The following is a 7,981-nucleotide window of genomic DNA, read 5'->3' on the forward strand; positions in this document are numbered from 1 at the left end:
ATATATATATATATATATATATATATATATATATATATATTATATTTCTGCTATATTATTACCTTTCTGATATGAAATAGAAAGAACTAGTACCTGTAAAACCTAGCTACGAGTGTGTACTCAATTTTTTTGAAAAAATATATAACATGTTTTAAGCAAATTAATATAGGTGACGCACTGATATTATTAAGATACTATGTTATTACTACTAATTCTACGATATATTCTCGATAATGAACATAGCGCGAGATCGCAAACTCTGTATCGTTACAAAATGTTAAAAAGAATATGTTGGTAATGTAAAACTTGAGCACAAAAACGAATAGAAAGGCTTAGCAATTCATTTTGTTGAAATTGACCAAAGGTATGGATGCTACAATATTTGTGAGCAATGGAAAGTAAAGCTATAGCTGTTAATATAAGGGGGTACGGTCTCCAACTACAAACTGAGACTTCACCATGAGACTAAGTATAAGAGGTAAATTTGATTAAGACTATCTGGTCACTTTCGTCCTGTTATGATTTTTCATAATCTTTTGTGAGCTATTGCGCACATTAGTTTAGCAACTATTTCCATGGTTCATAAGTCACTATTGTTCTAAGATTACAATGCTGTTTGAATCAACGATATTAGTCATTCAATTTACTATTGTTTTCACGGATTAAACTGGCTGATTTTATTAATCATACGAAGGCTTTATTTAAAGAGAAAAGCAGAACGCTGAAGGAGAAAACATTAAAGTATTTTAGTATTTTGAGTCTTTTGTAACAGTAATGGGGACATTGTGGATGCATTTTGCTTGCTTTCTCACAGCGGCAGTGACAACAGGTAAGATACATAACTTTAAGAACTTTTATCCGGATAATTTATAATTTCAAGGTGACTCTAGAGAATTCCTTTCGATTTATGTCAAAGATTGAAAACCTTCACTTTATTCTCATAGAGATAAAAGTATTTATTTCATATGATAGAATCAACATTAACTTCAATTCCTTCTCAGTATTCAAAACATTCCGATTTTGATTTTGTTTCAATGCTAGAATTCTTCATTGACTTTAATTTAAATGAAGGGTGTACCTAATTTTGCGTACATTGTTGGATTTGATTCATTTGGTATGATATCCTTTTCTTTATCAAATATATATATTATTCCTATATTGATTATTGGAAATCCAACAATTAATTACTTTATTATTGATGTAATAAGTGAAAATACAACACTACTGTTATAAGACATTTCTCGTAAGGATTGAGTACACTTTAAATCCGGAATTTGAATACATAATCGCAGATCGTATGTGATATATCATATCAGTCTTTCTTTTTCGTTTCATCTTGAAAAATACTTTCTTTGTTGAGATATATTGGTATATATGAATTATATGTATATAGAACAGGACATATGTGGAAACTTTATAATTAGTATTTATGGTTGTATTTTTATTAGTGATATAATTGTTGTTATTTACTAAGCCTGTATTACTTACAGTGAGGTCAATGGCTACAAATGATAAAGATTTCATAGACACCGTAGCTGGAGAAACATTCATCATTAAAACATGGACATACAGTGGAATCCCTTTGTACGTTTTTTAGAGGAAATATAACATTGTCGGAAAGTCCCAACCATGTATATAATATATTTGCACTTTTGACATCTAGCTGATACAGTTTAAAAGCTCATGGTAAAGTTACAATACACATGTAACGGTATGTCAGCCTGAATTGTTATTGTTACAGTGCTAATTGAAAGAAACTTAATTTTGTGTTTGTTAGCCTATATTTATCTATTTTGCTGCGTACAGATTATATATACTAAATGTTTCAAAGTATGTTGCATCACGATAATTCCGTGCGCATATGTATGTGTATGTGTGTATATGTTAAAGAGAGATGGTGGTATGAAAGACTCATTTCAGATTTTATTTTGTCCAGATCCAGATGAAGTGAAGCCAGGTAATGATGGAGAGAAAACTACCCTCATACAATTGAAAACGTCATCCATAATTTCAAATCATTTATACTACTATGATCAGGTCTTTGCAGAGTTATTTCCCTTTGAATGTCACGCAACAAACACAAGACACCTCTTTGGCCGACTAAAGTGTACAGAAAACACGAACAACAGTATATACAGCATTGAAATAGAGAACGTTACGCAGAGAGATACCGGACTATACAAGGTGATGAACGAGGACAGCATCATTGCGCGATGCTTTCTAAACATCACAGGTATTTGTTCGATCATCTTAGCAAACCTACCCACAACGCTTCGTCATGTAAATGCGAATCATGATCTCTACTATAGAGTATATTGTTTAATATATGATTAGACAATCTGTCAGACTATCTTCGTCAAACTGAGACAGGTGAAATTATTTTTGTAGTCAAGTAAGGTGTCGGCAAAATTCATCTTAAACGTTCAATTTTATTTGAAAGAAAATCATTCAGTATGCAGATATTGGAGAGATTGTTCTCGTGGTCGTTTAATTGCCATAACAACTTAATGGACAACTTTAAACTTGATGAGTGCTACTTTACATATCAGCTGTACATAAAAATATAGGTCATTTATTTAGTTTGCATACAGTTTTGTTTTTATTTTATTTAGACACGCCAATATATGCTATGATCGGAGATAATGCGTCACTCAGCTGGTACTACAACCAACAAGGTATGAACCGTACGCTACGGATTATTCACCCTAATGAGGGATTAATGATGACGTTGCAACAATCCAATAAGTCAACAATCAATAGTTATTTTCAGAATCGTGTTTTATACAGCGGGGATATATCGAGAAGCTACATGTCTTTATCTCTAATGAATTTAAGGAAGTCAGACACAGGCATCTACACAATCGAAACACTACATGGAAATAGCCTACCTGGTGGACGGAAATTGATAGTAAAAGGTAAACCTGATGTCTTATAATGAAAACATACTTGATATTCCTTTCTTTTATAAAGGATATCGATCAAAGCTAAAGAAAAAATCAATATTGACAAACGGTTAAATTGCACAGCTATTATACATGATACATACCATACATAACTAATTTTCATTGTTTGTAGCCGTTCGATGTTACACGAAAATACGTTAGTTCCATTCACGTTTCTCTCTTCGTCAATTTTTTCACACTATAGATTTGATTCTTTTATGACTTACCGTGAACGAGAACTAAAACATATCATTTTTTGGTAGAACACCTACCAAATAGCAGTGCAATAAAGAAAGATAACACAACCAAAATTAATGTCTCATTTTATGCGTTTTTAAATCATGAACAAAATGTCGCAAAAATATGACGTATTTTAATTTCTATATGAAGGGATTGATAGCTTCTGTGCTAGAAGATCGAGCGTTATGTTTTGTCTATATATATATATATATATATATATATATATATATATATATATATATATATATATATATATATATATATATATATATGTACATATAGATATGATGAAATTGGAACAACATATCGATTTGGTATGAAACTGTTACGTGAATATAAACGAAGAGGTCCGTAGAATATATGAAAATCTTGAACATTCGTTTTGTTTTTCATCTGTTTGATTTAAAAATGTTTGTCCACGGAATAGTTACAGAATTAAAAGTATCAATATATTCTGATTTCGGGGAACGTCGATGCTTGTAAAGCACAAAGAGGTATCTATGCTCTGCCGTTGTCTCCAGTCGAGTCGAAGGTTATTCACAGTTTGAATGAATTTCATCTAGTTTTCGTAAACATAGAATTGAACTATTTATTAAATGCTTAATATACAATCTTGTGTCTCAGAATTTGATGACTTTTTATATTTAACGTAGATTTGTGAAAATTGCAATCAAATAATATTTATTAATGCTCTCTTACATAAGAATAAACGCCTACTGATAGTGATGCAGTTTCATCGCATGCAACTAGCCCAACAATGAGCATTTTAAATTTACCTCCAAGCCATTTTAACATTCTTTACATATAGTCATCGTCATTTTGAATTCACGGTATACATGTAAGTCAACGTTTCAGTTGGAATTGAATGCCAGTGAATTAAAGGAGTATGATAATTGTTCCTTTCGATCAATACAAGATTACTCCTGCCCTCAGTTTCATATTATGATCCTAAATAACTGCAATTAATAGTTTGATTTGACTCGTTATACAGATTTCAGTTGCTTCGTATATCGAATTTCAAATGAACACTAATGGCTTAAGTTTTTATTTCCAAGGCAAAGAGCTAAACATTTGTCATTAGACAGACTGTTGTAGTCGTATCGTATTGTTATGAATATGCAAACTACGGTTTCTATTTGCAAGTGTTATCTACTCGATGAATAGAGAACTATTGTATTATGTATTGTTTGAGTCTTAAGAATTTGAACAGACGTGGATTATATGCTAGTAAGATGAGGTGAGTAGATAAATATATTTTTAACCTTTTATTCCAGAAACACTAATTCTTATGTAAATTACTATATCTGAGATAAGTTCATTCAGATAGACCATGAAACAGAAATCATGTCGATGGTAAAAGTTTGTTTGTTCCCATTAAGTTTCGGTCCTGAGAGGCTTCTCTGCTTAATATAGTTGGATGGAGAACGATATTCATAGCGACAAATAGATAAATTGGAAAAAATATCGGAATATAAATTGTGTGCATGTTTGTTTCTTTTGGCTAAATTTTTGTCAGGACCAATACTTTTGTTGACATATAGGGATACTAATGTTGAAGTAGATGATTATTTGGAGGTGTTGCAAATAATTTAAGAAACATATGTGTTTATATGATTCCCCATCTGTCTCATCCTGTGACAGCGCCCTGTTTGAGGAAAATTTTTTTTATTCTTCTAGTACACATATTAATGAGATGTTCCTGTCAACCTTTATGACTTACATCTGCATTAATATTGATTCTTGCAATCAAATAGTAGTTATTAATGCTCTCTTACATAAGAATAAACGCCTACTGATAGTGATGCAAAAAAGCAAAAACAACATAAAAGCAAACAACATAAAATATATAGTTTACCTTCCGTGCTTCATGCATCAAAAGTTCTTCGAATTGCTTCTATTTCTCACTGTTACGGATCAATTTCGAAGGGTTTCTCCTTTGCATACCCTTTTTATTTTACTCATAATTGTGGCATGTTACTGGAAACATATATGTATGAATATAACTCTAATTTCGTAAGAATTCTGACTGAGTTTTAACTCATTCCCAGAAAGTATTTATTCCCACCATGAATTCTCTGATTATTTGTTACATCGTTTTCATGCGTAATAATACATCGTTATGCTCTATTTCCTAATATCTTTAAAGGCAGACGTGTATTATCTAGACATAATTTTTTTTATAGAGTTTACAACTGCTTAGTTAATATTGTATCTAATGAAGTCACTGATGTAGTCAAGCGATATAAATAACCTTATGCTTGATAACATTTTAAATTAAATGTAAGCAATTAATGTAACTGTTTCACTACTTTATCCATTTAGGCTCCAAAACTCGTCAACTGGTATCATAACGTTTGACATACACACCAGATTATTATTATAACGACGTGTATTTATAGTATCTACAAGGGAGTACAGACCTTCTTTAAACATTGCTAGAATGCTAGGATCCTTCAGTAACTGCCATGTATGATACATTGTTTTCCATCATGGTAAATAACTATGAAATGGTAAGAACGCAGAGATCAAGGAAATTGGCAACCAATATTTGTCCTATAATTATCAAACGTGGGAAATCATATGTCCACCTTTATCTAAGAATATATATATCTGATGTTCTATATTTGTTATAATTATGACATACTACATTGTTTTCTTTCCTCTAAATTTGTGCCATGACCACTAATTTTGTGGACATATAGGGACAATTGTCTAATTTCGTAAGAATTCTAACTGACTTGTTACCTCATTCCCAGAAAGTCTTTGTTCCCTACATGAATTGTTTGATTATTTGTTACATCGTTTTCGTGCGTAATAATACGTCGTTATGCTCTATTTCCTAATATCTTTAAAGGCACCCGTGTATTATCTAGAGATACATTAATTTTAGAGTTTATAACTGCGTAGTAAATATTGTATCTAATGAAGTCACTGATGTAGTCAAGCGATATAAATAACCTTATGCTTGATAAAATTTTAAATTAAATGCAAGCAATTCATTTAACTATTTCACTACTTTATCCATTTAGGCTCCAACATTCGTCAACTGGTATCATAACGTTTGAAATACACACAAGATTATTTTTAAACCGAGGTGTATTTATAGTATCTACAAGGGAGCGCAGACATTCTGTAAACATTGATAGAATGCTAGGATTCTTCAGTAACGATGATTTCTGTCATGGTAAATAACTATGAAATGGTGAGAACGCAGACATCAAGGAAATTGGCAACCAATATTTGCTCTATAATTCTCAAACGTGGGAAATCATATGTTCACCTTTAACTAAGAATACGTATCTGATATTCTATATTTATTATAATTATGATATATTACATTGTTTTCTTAATTTTAAACTACAGATATTATGCATACAACCATACAGAGCTGTAATACACAATATGCAGTCTCCACCGAGAAGTCAACCAGTAATTGGTTTTATTCATTGGAACCAAGTAAGAATGTTTTCACAAAAATTGTATACGAGTTCACTATCAAACTGTACTGTTGTCTCATTTCAGGTCTTTGTCATTATCTAATATTCACTTAATGTCTTAGCTGAGAAAATACTATATGACTCTTTTGTTATATATCATTTACAGGTTATAAGAAAACAGACACGCCGAGTATTGCTACACTATATGCAAGTTCAACTGAGACATCAATCAAAGGTTCGATTGGTCCATCAGAGTCACTGGAACAAGGTGGTAAGTTACTATTTAAATGTAAAGTAGTGTTTAATGAAGCTGTAATACACATATTTCTTGTCACCATTCGGCAATGTCATCCCAGTTCAGATATTTCCCGTACATAGAGCTACACATATAAGGTTTAGAGACATATATAACAACTACGAAACACGAGTTTTAAAATTAAACCATGACAGCAACAGCATATGTTTTTAAAGCTCTGCCTGAAAGTATAATGTGCTGAGAAAAGAATATGAGACAAAAAACAAACAAGCGATAAGCCCCCCTCAAAAAAAACAAAAAACAAACAAACAATGAAAGATATATAAGGATGAAAAAGTCTGAAACACAGCTCTCTGAAAAGGTGCATCAACACGCACCCTTCGTATAGTGTAAATGTACCAGTCTACTAATTGCAATTCTAGCAGGACTTTTCAAAATTACGCGTTTGTTAATGACTTTTATTATTGTTTGTTGTAGTTAAGGAAAATAATCCACCTTAAGTTAGATTAAATGTATTAATTTATGGCGAAATTGAGCTGATTATCCAGCATCTGCCGCTAGTGACGCTGTCTTAAAGCAGTAAAATATATTTAAAACACCTTATAATCAATGCAGCCCTTGCCTTTAGTAAGAATCGGACATAGTTATAAAAATAGAAAGAGTACTATGTATCAATATGACTTTAGAACTAGAAAATCCAAAGGCGGTAACCTACTTAAAAACTTGATATGTATTATACGATGTTTCTTTTCTATTTCATTCTAAGTTACATTTAAGAGAAGTTGTATTAAGTAGCGAAAAGTGAATAATATAATGATATGTACAATTATTATGATGATAATTCAGAACAAGTTTGAATACAATCGTATGTAACAAGTGCGTGGAAATGGGTATGACAATGCACCGCATACAACCCGATGTTTGGAAATATTTAAAAATGAAATAAAATTACTTTAAAAAGTTCAACGGGCTATGCACAGGTCTCAAAACATTTTGCCTTTTTTGATCACTTGTCTGAAATATTCTTAGATTATGATATTTTAATCATCATCGTGGTCTCTATGTGTTAAACGTTCGATATTTACTAGCATGTTTAATCAATTAAG

The 7,981-nt window shown here is 31.3% G+C and overlaps 1 long non-coding RNA gene across 1 annotated transcript; it reads left to right on the plus strand.

Annotated features, from left to right (window-relative positions):
• Window positions 1–1,941: 1,941 nt before the first annotated feature.
• On the plus strand, window positions 1,942–7,367 carry LOC149796514 (uncharacterized). Its single transcript, XR_016421441.1, has 3 exons — window positions 1,942–2,233; window positions 2,613–2,915; window positions 6,786–7,367. It is a non-coding gene; the product is annotated as an uncharacterized LOC149796514 (long non-coding RNA).
• Window positions 7,368–7,981: the final 614 nt, after the last annotated feature.

Source organism: Sinohyriopsis cumingii, chromosome 6 (genome assembly GCF_028554795.1).
Source record: "Sinohyriopsis cumingii isolate HCF-2022 chromosome 6, ASM2855479v2, whole genome shotgun sequence".
NCBI lineage: Eukaryota > Metazoa > Mollusca > Bivalvia > Unionida > Unionidae > Sinohyriopsis > Sinohyriopsis cumingii.